Raw genomic sequence first — 14,871 nt, forward strand, 5'->3', positions numbered from 1 at the left:
TACATCTCCCTGTATATAGTGATATGGACTATGCTGGTATAACCTGGGTATCTCCTGTATATAATTGCATGCAATTAAATGCATCAAAAACCTGCATGTATTTAACTCCACATGCGGTTTTTAATAGTGTATGCAGTTTCTTAAAAACATATGTGGTTTTTGAATACCGCATGCAGATTTTTACATGTTTTTTCCATTGTGGTTCAAAAATGCAACAAAATACATGGTCATAATAGGAAAATATTGGGTCAGGCAGAGTTTTTTCGCTATAGAGCTGCCGGTGACCTGTCCTAGCGCCTCATATGGCAACAAAATTGTATTGCGCGTAACAGCGAATCTCATGCATGCTGTCATGCGAAGTCCACTTTTTTCTTTCCCTAATATTCCCTGCACCGTTCCAATGTAATGTATATCGGTGGTGTTGATTACGCGTCCATAGAGAACACTCGTCTCTCTCATGCCTTATACGCCACAAAATGCTGCTTTCTTTTTTGCACTTGCTCATTACACAATTCCTTTTTGCAAATGAGTGGAACTGCATATGGCAATGTATTTAATTGCCTGTAAACTGCCACATATCATATACGCGTACAGCGCACATGTAATATGTGGTAATCATATGCACACGTGAGCCTGGTCTAAGGGTCTACAAAGAAATATTCATGCAGTACAGGAAATAAGTCATGTTTGGAAAGCTTAAGAGGCTAGATCATATACAGTATGTAAATTCGCTTTGCAGTTGTATGCGGTGTGGTTTTAGATATGGGTACAGGTGGGGGGGCCCGAGATGAACTTTTGTACACGGGCCCCTGAGCCTATAGTTAGGCCCCTGGTTCAGAGTTACTAGTCACACTCAGGCCTCTTGCCTAAGGGGTCCGAAAGCCAAGCTGTCACAAAGAAACACACTAGTATTATAATTAGCACATGACAGATGAGAGCCTATTACAAATTTTACATTTAGGCCCAGGAACTAAAGATTATGACTCTGATGTCATTACTTTTAAAGATGGGAAAACCTTTTGAGGAGTTTCTATATTGCCATCTTACTTTTATATTGGTGGCTGAATACCAGTTTACCATGCTAGGGTTTACCATACATCATGACCAATGTTCCTTTATCCATATGTCAAATCCACCCTTGTTAACAGAATTGTGTTGTTATTGTTTTCTTATTGGAATTGTTCATTGTCTGTTTGTTTTCCTGGTTTGTCTGATACTATACAAAACCCCACATTGTCAGTTCTTGTTTCCTCCGTCTCCATAGTTTCCTCTGTAGCTTTAGATTCAATCAGCTCTGTCCATTATGCATTTGGTTCTTGTTTCAAAAAATCAAAATGACCCTGTACAGACTACTTATCTAAAAATCACATTCACGTAAGGGCTAATGCCCACGGACGGAATTCTGCTGTGTTTTACGCGGCAGAAATCCGTGGCGTTGTCCCGCTGCTATTAGGTTCTATTGAACCTAATAGCTCAATGTTCACACAGCGGAATTCCACCCGTGGAATTTAACATTTTCATCAAGTTGTAAAACAATACGGAGGGTAATTAAGGTACCTTTACACAGAGCTATTAACACCTAAAAATAATTTAGTCGTCCCGTGTACATGAAGTCCCTGACAGGGAACTCAGTGGGAAATCACTCACGTGGAGTTGCTTGGTTTTTAGCTCACCTAAATACTAAGGGACTGTCGGCCCATGCAAATAGTCAGCCACTTATCTATGAGTGACTGCCTGTGTGCAGTGAATTGAGGCAGGCGGCTGGAAGAGATCCCCGTTCCACTCTGCCTCTATTCTCTGGATGACTATCACTCCTATGTGAAAGCACAGTAGCAATAGTCTATGGAATGGATTATGTACCCAAGCTTTGATTCTGTGGAAAAGTACCTTTTATCAAGTCAAAATTGTTTATCTAGCTGTGGATTGATATACACTTAGGTCTTTAGAGATGCTTTTGTACCCTTTTTCTATCTTCATGCATCCCTAGAACATATATTCTGAGGTCATCGAAAACGTATTTGCATTGAGGCATGGTTCATACTAACCAATCTTTCTTGAAAAACAGATTTGTCAGTAACCAGGTTTTCTGTGATTTAATTTAATGGGCAAAGCACCTATGTAACCCAGGCTGCCTTCACTGGGTCGTGCACACCTGCCGCCCATTTACCTCCTGTCCCTCCTATTGGAACATCCATATGGTATCCTACCCTCCCTGGTTTTATTTGTAGGCTTAGTCCCAAGAGAGGAGCATTTTGAGAGGTAGGAACTCAGCTTTCCCAGGTTAAGATACACCACCTGGTATTAATGTTAGGACCCATCTGAGAGCTTGGTCACCTGGACGTTGGTAGATGGGCCAATGTAATTTGATCAAATTATATACTAAGAATCTTGCATTATTTAATGTGGTTAGATTATAGGTATGTATACCTCTGATAGTAAATTTATTTTGCGTGCTGTTGCCATTTTTGGTTTCTGCTTCTACTGTATGTTGCAGCCATGGTTTAACGTGCACCTATACATTTCTATTGGGATATATTTCCAATGGGTAGTGCTGACCCCTTTTTCCCTTTCTGTAATTTACAAAATCACAATAAATTAAACTCTATGCAGCATCTCAAAGAGCAGTTCAAGATTTGTACAGTATGCCTTTTTGGCCGGGGCAGAAAAGATACATTTGGGGGTCGGGCTACAAGTTGTCATTTTCTGCTTGGAAGTTTTGTTGTTTTTACAAAGTGTGTTATTTTTGCTCCTAGAACTGAAACAGACAGCACCTTAACCGATTTATGACTGACCTTTATGTTCTCTTTGGTTGGTTATTTTTTCCTTTGCAGTCAACCACCCATTGTTAATAAACCTATTCAAATTTGTAATCCAAAAAGTTGAAAAGACCGTAGACAAAAGATTGGCTCGTCTACGGACCTCCACTATGGATGAAGACACTTTTTCAGTCAATATGCCAATTTATAGCCCAAAGATTATACACCAAACTTATCATGTATGTGTCTAGATTTTTAGTTTATGGCACAAGGATGTAGCTGTTCAAGTTATGAAGGGTACCAGACAATAAGGTGAAAGACCATCAAGTATAACACAGAAAATATTGGCTTCTGAGGAATGATGCTGCTTCTCTGTGACTTCATTTACAGCAGGTTAAAAATATCTTAAGAATGTAATCTCCGCACAGCAGCTAGTCATCTTTCATTTAATGTGATAACATATGGAAATAATGACAGATACTCCGTGACAAGCACACGACAGCTAATGACTGTCAGTTCACACTTAGATTTTTATAATTATCTGATAAATGTCAATTACATATCTGTGCTTTTGCTGGAAATGTCACTGTGTGGAGGAGAATCTGCTGCTCATTCTGTTTCTTGCAGACAGTTCCATACGATAAGGAATCTGATTTAAGGAACAAATCTATGAATTTTTCAGCACTGGGTCACCAGTAACACTTTAAATTCCTCCAACTATGGGACTTTCTGGTCTGTTAGGCAGCCTACAGTAACCCTAGCAGGGTATGCTGACAATCTAATGTGGACGGGGGCCTCGGAACTGCACTGCAGTGGCAGATATAGGGGAAATAAGAGTCCTGTTGGCGAATAAGCCAATTTGAGTGGTGTCTCACAGTGACTTGTCTTTTGCCCAAATTCCAAATAGCCAGTGCAAACATCTTAGATTGCATTATGTATTCCCTATAGGTATGCCACCAATGGTCTTTATTTAAAGCATAACTAAAATATGGAATAACTTTTCAGATTAGGACATTGTGTGTGTATGTGAGGAATAACAGCATTTTTGACCATTATATGAATTTTACCTTTTTTTTAGCTGTTAATTGACAGTTTTCTCTGAACTCAGCTCCAGAGAGTGTAGCGACGAGCTGCTATGATGTCTCCAATATACAGCACACATAGGGTTAGCAGGATTTCTTCTCTATCTCTTTAAAGCACACCCTCAAAAGCAGAAGCATTCTGGAGGAATTCTATAGAGCAGTACTGAGCATTGAACATGTGAACCTGGACTGGGGTGAGATAAAACACTAGATGTTGAAATCACATCTCTGTGTAAGGCCTGCCATAAGAGGCAACATATGTGGCTGCAGGATATCCTGAACCTCGTCGTAGCACTACTAGGGTTGACTGACTGTTGTATGCAATGGCCCACCAGACCATCACACCAACAGTAGGGGCAGTGTGCCACCCCACAGCAAAGGCAGGATTGAGGTATTCATTCCAAGGTTTCCAGACACAAACACGCCCTTGGTCTGTGCGCAAACGAAACCTGGATTTGTTGCTGAAGACAACCCAGTTCCATTCCATAGCAGACCAGTTTCATTGTTCAAGACTCCAATGCAAACAGTTATGATGGTGCCACCACCTCTGGATGGTGGACAATGAAACAGGTGGATGATCTGATGATACTCTGTATTCAAGGTCTGTCGAGGGCATCTTAAGTCCAGTTGCCTAGTCAGAAGTGCCCAGGTGATGGACAATTCGCCGATATGACCATCCAGCTTCTCGCATTCCAATAATGCGAAATTTCTACAATTGCATTGTAGAGGTGTCTAGTGATCAACAAGCTCTACACAAGCAGAAAAATAGGTCCACTACAAACAAGTAGGCTTAGAACCATTTTTAGGACCTTAAGTGGCAAGACTGTTCATCTAATCATGGCAAAAACTCTAATCATTTGCATATCTGCCTGAGATGTAACTGCATGCCAAGTTTTACAGCAAAATGAAAACTTCTACTAGGTGCTTGGCTTTTTTTCCCCAAAGAGTGTATATTCCATATCTAAAATCCACACCTAAAGGACTTTGGAATAATATTTTAAAGCTATATGGAGCACATTTCAGTAGGATATATTGCCATTCCACATAGTCAATTACCAGATGGACTAAAAATGTGGAATGACTTCATTTTGCAGGCACAAAGCCTTCCTCTTATCTTGGTGTGTATGTGAGGAAACACAAAACAATTAATAAAGCATATTTAGGAAACTTTCAGCTACAGCCGCAGTATTCATTGAGTCCATCTCAAGTCAAGGTCCCCTGATTTATCCCCATCATAAGTAATACTTGATCAAGCAGATCACTGATGACTATGGGAAACACGATGACAATAGATTATTCTGACACATCTTTGATGTGACAGGCCAAAAATGCTGCAACAACTATTCACAAGTTTTATAAATAATGTTGAAAAACTATGCATTATTCAGCTTCTATACCCCAATGCTCTTAGCTAATTCAACTGACAATTCATACAAGTTATGCTTCAGACGCTGTAAATGCTACAGTCTGTGCAGAAGCTCAAGGTTTTGCACGTGTTGTCAGTTGAAATCTTAATAACAACAGCACTAGATTGGAGACAGGCATCTCGCCAATATACTAATTAGGCTTAGCACCCGGCTCCAGCTAACCTGAACGCGCATAGTTTATCAGCAAGAGAGGAGTCATTTCACTGTAATAATCATTAGATTGTAATAAATCCTGAGAGACAAATAGAGCAATTTTAAAGCAGGCAATTAGCAGCATTTGTGTGTATCACAAGGTTTGTCTTGTTTATCTTAAAGGGGAACTACACAATATAACTGCCTGAGCTCATATGCATTAAATTATGTCATTTCACAGGTTGTTAAACACCGTTTATAAACATGCCAACTCATTTCCAGATCTAATCTAATCTATTTAGTACTATAACTTTAGACTAAAAAAAAGTATATACTGTATACTATATAATGTGAGTTCTGAAAACAAGATTTTGCCTACAAGAATTTTAGGGAATTTTCTCTATTCAAGAGGACTTCCTGGTGGCCACCAGTAACTTGTGGAAACTACTGTACGTAATGTATAAGGATATGAAGGACTTCAAAGCCCATACCAAAATTCTAGATCAGTGTTCCCCAAGCAATGCCTTGGGAGTCATATGTATATTGTGTATACACTGCATTATTGAAGAAGAAAAGAGGAAAAATTAGCTCACCAGTCTTCTTGCGGGTTTCCTGTTTCTGCTGTTGATTGGAAATTATTGCTTGCTGTAAGTTCGTACAGCTGAAAATATTTTTTCCAATAAAGTAAATATAGCCAGTTCAACGTGCACAAATGTTATTCCTTTATTTGGAGTTTTCACAGAAAAGCTCAAAACAAAAAACTAAAATCTTTGTGTAACATTATGCCAAGGCTACTAACGCATTTCCACCGACTTGCGATCTTGTGGTTGGTGGAAATTCGTTAGTGGCCATGGCATAACGCTATACAAAGATTTACATTTTTTGTCTTGAGCTTTTATGTAAAAAATTCAAATAAAGGAATAAGATTTGTATATTGTATGTATCCTGTATGTGCATCTGCAAGGTATTGGAAGTTGCAAATACTATTGTGGACTACTTGCACTAGGTATTCCATGACAATTGGTCTTCCTACCAAGGAGATCAGCAGGATCCATGGCCTCAGAATACTGTTACGGATAACGAATTGTGGATCCACTGGACCAACCAGCATGGCTACCCACACGAATAAACAGGTGGAATTGCTGTCAGTACGAGGAATTAATTCGTAAATTAGCCAAGGCACTTAGGCCGCGAGCCCACTTCAAGGGTCCTTGTTGTCTCGCGGTCCCTACTCTAACAAGACAACTAACCCCAAGATACCTGCCTGCAAGCACCCCTATAGGGACAACCCTGCACTGGAGCCTAGACACCTAACTCTCCCTATATGGTAAATGATCCAAGCAGCACCGGACACAGTTCACACTTACGCAGAGCAAATATACAGAAACTGAATCAGAATCGGTGACCATGCCAGCACAGACAGATCAGAAGGCCTTTAACAGATCCAGCACAGAGACACACAGACAAATATACAGATACAGAAAAAGAATTAGGTGGAGGAGTTTCCCAGTTTGTGGGAGCATTCACGCACTAAATGTCTAGAAGACCCGTAATATAAACATGGCCCCCTCTTTAGTCTCTGCTCATACTCCCTCCTAGACAACCCTAGCTGATCCACTTGCATGGGTTCCGAAGCACTAGGCTGAAAGGGTGGGAGTGATGCTAAGAGGGCCCCTTGGTTTCGGGAGCAGGACAGATAGAACTCCTTTGCTGCTTAACCTCCCTAACTCTCTACTGAAAACGTAGATCTATCCTCGTGGCTAATGAGATAAGAGCATCCAGATAAGTGGGAACCTTGCGTCCTGCCAACTCATCCTTGATCCGCACATTCAGTTCCTTTCAGAACATGGCAACTAAAGCCTTGTTATTCTACCTTAACTCAGAAGACAAGGTGCGAAACTGGATTGCGTATTGACCTACCGTGAGGTTATTCTGAGCAAGTAGCAGCAAGGTGTACATGGCTGAGGACGGACAACCAGGCTTGTCAAAAACTCGACGAAAGGTCTCAGAGAATAGGGTGATGTCATTTACCAGTGGATCATCCTTCTCCCAAAGAGGGTTAATCCAAGCCAAAGCTTGACCCGAGAGGTGGGGCACATTGGCGCGATCCGACGCAATGCAGGGTGCACTGATTTATGAAACCCTGACATTGCCCTGGGTCTTCCTCATAACAAGGTGGTGCTGCCATGCACAGACCTAACGTGGCAGCAACCGCAACTACGGGAGTTTGTGGCACTTTCACAGCAGCAGGGCTACTGCCGAGATGCGTACTTACATTGTGTTAGTAGGCCAGGATCTGATCCTGCCTCAAAGTATCCAAATCCATATGAATGTCAGAACCCAAGGTTTCCCAGGAGAATATTGGCCAGAGCATCCTGGTGCCATCTATCCTGCAGGCAAAGTAATGCACACACAGCTGGCCATTCACATGATGTTAAACATAACGGGATTTATCAAACCAGCCTACCATTGCTCTATGGTCCAGTACTAATGCTCCTGTGCCCATCGTAGGGTCATTGCAACCCAATATGCAACAACCCGCAATGCACCGTGTGTTCTGACACCATTAAATCATAGCCAAATGTAACTTTTTCAGAAATTTGTGCTACAGTATTTTTTGTTGGGTAATAACCGCTGAATACATTGGAAACACCCCACAAAACCGGTCATTTTGTAGATTTCACCATTTAGTCTTAGTTTATGTCATTTAAATCCTTATGCTTACCAGTTTTCTCTGCTTTCAACACATCAACTTGAAGAACTGATTGCTCACTTACTGCCTTATATTTGACCCCATGACAGATTGTATTGTAAGGAGATATGCACTGGTAGTTCATTCACTGTACGTATCAGCAGTTTGAATGTTATAGCTTACAAATGTATGTTGTATAATGTGTTTTGCAAATTATTGAACAGTTGTAAATTGAATGCACTTGCTAGTAACAATAAGGGGACTATTGTTCTTACCAAGACAGAGAATGTAGATATCTTTACAAAACATACTTCACCTTCAAATTTATCTGGAGATCAGTAACGGTGGCCATATTAATTACTAATGCAGATTGAAAATACAATAATTTTTTACAATCACAAACATAAAAAAGCTTACAAAATGTCCACTATATATTAGGCAATTGTAATTTCCAATTTACACTCTGCAATAGTGTTGACTGAACCTAAACAGTTGAACCCTGTTTCAGATTAAACGTTGCTAAAAGCTCAATGTGAACCCAAACTTCAGGCGGCTTGTCTCTGCCTTTTCTACTAAAATTCCTTCGGAGGAGGAGGAGGAGCAGGAGGAAGAAAAAGGAAAAAGAAGCATGGTGGCTCAGTGGTTAGCATGGTTGTCTTGTTGCTCCACAGTCCTAGGTTCAAATTGGACCAAATACTACATCTGCAGTGATTTTGTATGTTTCTTCTTCTCAATAGATCTATGTGCTATATAAGGTACACAGGAAGAACATACAAATATTAGTTGTTTTCTTTGGTGAGATTTAAACCTTGGACCCAGCACTGCTAGCCATTGAGCTACATTTCATCTTCTTTCTACCTGATCTTCTTCAGGGTAAGAGAAGAAGAAGAATCACAGGCAGAACATACAAATTCCAAGCAGATGTTGTCCTTGGTAAGATTTGAACCTAGGCTCAGTGGTTAGCAGTGCTGGAGTCCAATGTTCTTGGTGCAATTTGAACAACATCTGCACGGGGTTTGTAGCTTTTCCAGATGAGGAAGAAGGCAAAGAAGCAGGGTTATTCAGGGTTAGCACTGTTGCCTTGCAATGCTGGGATCAGAGGTTCAAATCTGACTTTGCAGATGTTGTACTTGGTGAGATTTGAACCTAAGAGTCTATGACCCAGGCTAACTACTGAGCCAAATTGGAGGACTACTTTCAAGTGTTGTATACCAGTTTTAAAGTTTTGGTTGAAGCTCTGGTTCAGTTCAAACTAATTTGAACCAATGTTTAGCAAACCAGCCTAAGTGAACTTTCTAAAACAACTGGGCCTCCTTTGCTTTTCTCTGCATGATAGAAAATGAATGACACGGAAGTAAAACAAAATAAAAAGGCCAAAAGGCAAACACTCATACAAATGACATATGAATAGAGATAAGCGAGCATACTCGTCCGAGCTTGATACTCGTTCGAGTATTAGGGTGTTCGAGATGCTCGTTACTCGAGACGAGTACCATGCGATGTTCGAGTCACTTTCATTTTCTTCCCTGAGAAATTTGCGCGCTTTTCTGGCCAATAGAAAGACAGGGAAGGCATTCCAACTTCCCCCTGCGACGTTCAAGCCCTATACCACCCCCCTGCAGTGAGTGGCTGGCGAGATTAGGTGTCACCCGAGTATCAAAATCTGCCCCTCCCGCGGCTCGCCACAGATGCATTCTGACATAGTTCAGGGAAAGTGTTGTTGATGCCGGAGCTGCTATAGGGAGAGCGTTAGGAGTATTTTAGGTTTCAAGAAGCCCAACGGTCCTTCTTAGGCCATAGAAATCGCAGATCGCACCTATGTGCGATCTGCGATTTCTGTTCTCTTCTCTATATGCGCTCAATGGGGCCGGCGGCAGCAGCGCCGACCCCATTGAGAACATATAGAAGACAAATCATTCTTCTAAAATAATAAAATAAAAATCATTACTCACTTCACCGGGCGTTCTGCGGCGCTCCTGCAGGCTGTCGCTCCCTCCTGGTCCCCGGCAGAGCATTGCTTTCTCTACGAAGGGCTTTAAATCCCCGCCTCCAGAAACACACGTGCCTTCAGCCAATCACAGCCAATGACAATGATGTCATTGAATGGCTGTGATTGGCTGAAGGCACGTGTGTTTCTGGAGGCGGGGATTTCAACCACTGCGTCCAGAAAGCAATGCTCTGCCGGGGACCAGGAGGGAGCGACAGCCTGCAGGAGCGCCGCAGAACGCCCGGTGAAGTGAGTAATGATTTTTATTCTTTGCTCCGCTGTATTGCCGGCGTATAAGGTGACAGTTGGGGGGTCGTCTTATACGCCCCGTCGCCTTATACACCGGTATATATTTTTATTGTAACACATTTCTGGATGAATTACAGGGAAGGGCTTAAATATTTAAGCCCTTCCCGACAATTCATCCCGCGATCGCCCGCAGCGCATTGCTTTCAGTGGAACCTGCTGTATTGCTGGCTCCATTGAATTCAATGGGCAAACATCGTTCTTCTCTGCCACAGCTGTTACAGCTATGGCAGAGGAGAACGATCTTTATGCTGACAGTGCGGGGGGGGGGGCACTCTTGCCGCTATTGTGGCTTAATAGTGGGACCTGGTAACTTGAGATGCAGCCCAACATGTAGCCCCTCGCCTGCCCTATCCGTTGCTGTGTCGTTCCCATCACTTTCTTGAATTGCCCCGATTTTCACAAACGAAAACCTTAGCGAGCATCGGCGATATACAAAAATGCTCGGGTCGCCCATTGACTTCAATGGGGTTCGTTACTCGAAACGAACCCTCGAGCATCGCGAAAAGTTCGTCCCGAGTAACGAGCACCCGAGCATTTTGGTGCTCGCTCATCTCTACATATGAACACACACAGCTTACAATCGTTGCTTTTTGCCGTCTGAAATTGGACATGCTCTTCAGAATAAGTCCTTAGAGTTATATAACATAAATAAAAAATGTTCAATTGTATCACTGAGGCAGCTATTTTCCATGCTACACAGAAGATATCCTGAATGGAGTGGCTTCAGAAGCAGGTGACGTGTTACTGATCCATGCAGTACTGCAGTCTGGCTCTCCTTGAAGAGACAGAGACTTATTTAAAAGGTGCGCTACTGATAGAACACATGGACTACATGTTGTCACATTCTGCAGATGACTGGAAGATTTGTTATGGGTTATCTTTGGGTCATAGTGAGGTGAGAAGGGAAGCCAAGGGTCAAGTATGTGCACATGGCACAGATATATAAACACTGTGCTGACAAGGCAAAGACAAGAGCACTTAATACTTTCAATACAAAGGTCTCCGTGCCGGTGGTGGCAGCTTACGAAATGGAATATATGTAAAGAATGGGTTAATCTCATGCATGGATTAGCTATAAATGCAGGAATTGGGACTTAAATTCAAATTGTAGGATTATATCAATTTTTTTCCGATTATAAATGATCTTGCTGAGCTATTTCTAAGAAGTGGAAAGTTGCCATGAGAATCAGTAAATGATGTGTCAGGGCTCATTCACACTGGCATAAGCGTTTTTTTGTCACATAATTACACCGCATATTTATCAACCAAAAAACACCTATTTCCTCCATATTTTTATCAATCTGCATTGTTTTTTAGTCGCGTAAATATGCAGGAACAAATCGGTTATGTGTATGATCTCATTCGAAAGAATTGCGAGATTTGTAGGTGTCGCAATGCACAAATCTTGCGCGATTTACTCATCTGTGTGAAACCAGCCTTAGACTTTCTTCACAGTTTTGTTTGTGGTATTTTGTGGCTTGATAAAAAGGCCATGAATTTCACTTGATTTCTGGGTAGAATGTTTTACGTGTTTTTCATGTATTTGTTTTAAGTGCAAATTAATTACACCATGTCTGTGCTTTTTCATATGTATGTATAATGTGTAATATATATAATATGTACGTATCTTCGACTCTATTCCATAAGCCTGAGGAAGAACCTTGAATAGGTTTAAAAGCTCGCCATAACATTGTGTATTTTTGTTAGCCATTAAAAGGTATCATATCTACAAGATGACTTGGTTTCTCTTGCTGACAACAATCACAGAACCAAACGTTTTACTTTTTTATAAAAATTGTTTGACCTTTGCCTGGTGTGATGCTGTCATACCTGTGTGATATCATGATCATTGTAGGCCATATAGTGTTTTTTATTCAGCAGAGTATGGTGATATCCAGTCATGGTGTGGCAGTGTTATTCAGTCACTGTAGAGTTCTAATATTTAGCCTCTGTACTGTATTTGGAGTCAGGACTGCTCTACATATACAGATTCCAGATTCGATTATATCATAGTGTACCCCAAACTTCCCAATCAAACATATGATTCTTGGCAGAGGCGTAACTTAAAGCTCCTGGGCCCCAATGCAAAACCTGTAACAGGGCCCCCAACTATAATTCTTTATCCATAGTACTGGGCTCCCTATATGGAGAAAAAAGGTCTTATGAGCCACCTAAGGCTCCTGGGCCCAGGTGCAACTGCATCCACTATATTTACGTCAGTGATTCTTGGGGAACATAGACCTCACCACTAAACCCCAAACCTGACTGTGTGCTAGGCAACAATATCTTGTGTAAATATTCTCATAAACTGCATTTACATTTATTAAACAGTTATCCAAGTTGTACTATTTCTGTACAACCAGCCCCCAATGCAGCAGAACAACAAGTAAGCATAAACTCGCCTCTCACCGCTATGCCCCACGGTACTGCTCCAACCTCCACGCCTGTGTTTGTGTACAGGCTGTAGTCCTGCCTGGTTTACAGGATGTCACAAGCTCTGCAGCCAATAGCAGAGCTCAGCGATCGAATGCTGAGCTTTACTATTGGCTGCATCGCCTGTGATGTCCTGTAAAGAGGCTAGGAAAGCCTGTAAACCTGACATCGGAGGGGAGACCCAGAGGAGTGCCCCAAGACACTGCAGAGAAAGGTGAGTATATGCTTATTTCTTATTTTACTGCAAGGGGGTAGTTGTACATTAATGGTACAACTTGGAAAACCCCTTTAATCTTGCTACTAATAATTATTTCTGATTAATAGAGATGAGCGAACACCAAAATGTTCGGGTGTTCGTTATTCGGAACGAACTTCCCGTGATGCTCGAGGGTTCGTTTCGAACAACGAACCCCATTGAAGTCAATGGGCGACCCGAACATTTTTGTATTTCGCCGATGCTCGCTAAGGTTTTCATGTGTGAAAATCTGGGCAATTCAGGAAAGTGATGGGAATGACACAGTGACGGATAGGGCAGGCGAGGGGCTACATGGTGGGCTGCATCTCAAGTTCACAGGTCCCACTATTAAGCCACAATAGCGGCAAGAGTGCCCCCCCCCCCCCCCCACTGTCAGCATAAAGATCGTTCTCCTCTGCCACAGCTGTAACAGCTGTAGCAGAGAAGAACGATGTTTGCCCATTGAATTCAATGGAGCGGCAATACACCAGGTTCCACTGAATGCAATGGGCTGCCCGCGATCGCAGGATGAATGGTCGGAAAGGGGTTAAATATATAACCCCTTTCCTGCAATTCATCCAGAAATGTGTTACACTAAAAATATATACCGGCGTATAAGGCGACGGGGCGTATAAGACGACCCCCCAACTGTCACCTTATACGCCGGTAATACAGTGGAGCAAAGAATAAAAAGCATTACTTACGTTTTTAGATGATCTGCGGCGCTCCTGCAGGCTGTCACTCCCTCCTAATCCACGGCAGAGTATTGCTTTCTGGAGGCAGGGCTTGAAATCCCTGCCTCCAGAAAGACACGTGCCTTCAGCCAATCACAGCCAATGACAATGATGTCATTGAATGGCTGTGATTGGCTGTGTTTCTGGAGGCGGGGATTTCAGCCTGCAGGAGTGACAGCCTGCAGGAGCGCCGCAGATCATCTAAAAACGTAAGTAATGATTTTTATTCTTTGCTCCACTGTATTACCGGCGTATAAGGTGACAGTTGGGGGGTCGTCTTATACGCCCCGTCGCCTTATACGCCGGTATATATTTTTAGTGTAACACATTTCTGGATGAATTGCAGGAAAGGGGTTATATATTTAACCCCTTTCCGACCATTCATCCTGCGATCGCCGGCAGCCCATTGCATTCAGTGGAACATGCTGTATTGCCGCTCCATTGAATTCAATGGGCAAACATCGTTCTTCTCTGCTACAGCTGTTACAGCTGTGCCAGAGAAGAAGGATTTGTCTTCTATATGTTCTCAATGGGGTCAGCGCTGCTGCCGCTGGCCCCATTGAGCGCATATAGAATGCATCCATAGCGAACCGCGGGAGGGGCAGACTTTTATATCAGGCGGACACCTTATCTCCCCAGCCACTCACAGCAGGGGGGTGGTATAGGGCTTAAACGTTGCAGGGGGAAGTTGTAATGCCTTCCCTGTCTTTATATTGGCCAAAAAAAAGCGCTAACGTCTCAGGGAAGAAAGTTAAAGTAACCCGGACACCGCATGGTGTTCGTTACGGATAACGAACATACCGAACACCCTAATATTCGCACGAATATCAAGCTCGGAAGAACACGTTCGCTCATCTCTACTGATTAATTAAAATTGATAATCAATGATTAGCAATAATTTTATTGTTGATTTTTGCTATTGTTAACACACAAATTACCAGTATGATTGCTGAAAAACAAGTGAATCATGAGGATTGACAAGTGTAAATGAACCTTTACTGAGGGCATATTCAGGCTTAGTGCCTAGGGCCTCATGATCTATAATACAGCCCTGGTAACAAGTAGTGCACAAAAAAAATGCTAA

The sequence above is a fragment of the Eleutherodactylus coqui genome, chromosome 1 (assembly GCF_035609145.1).
Source record: "Eleutherodactylus coqui strain aEleCoq1 chromosome 1, aEleCoq1.hap1, whole genome shotgun sequence".
Classification (NCBI taxonomy): Eukaryota; Metazoa; Chordata; class Amphibia; order Anura; family Eleutherodactylidae; genus Eleutherodactylus; species Eleutherodactylus coqui.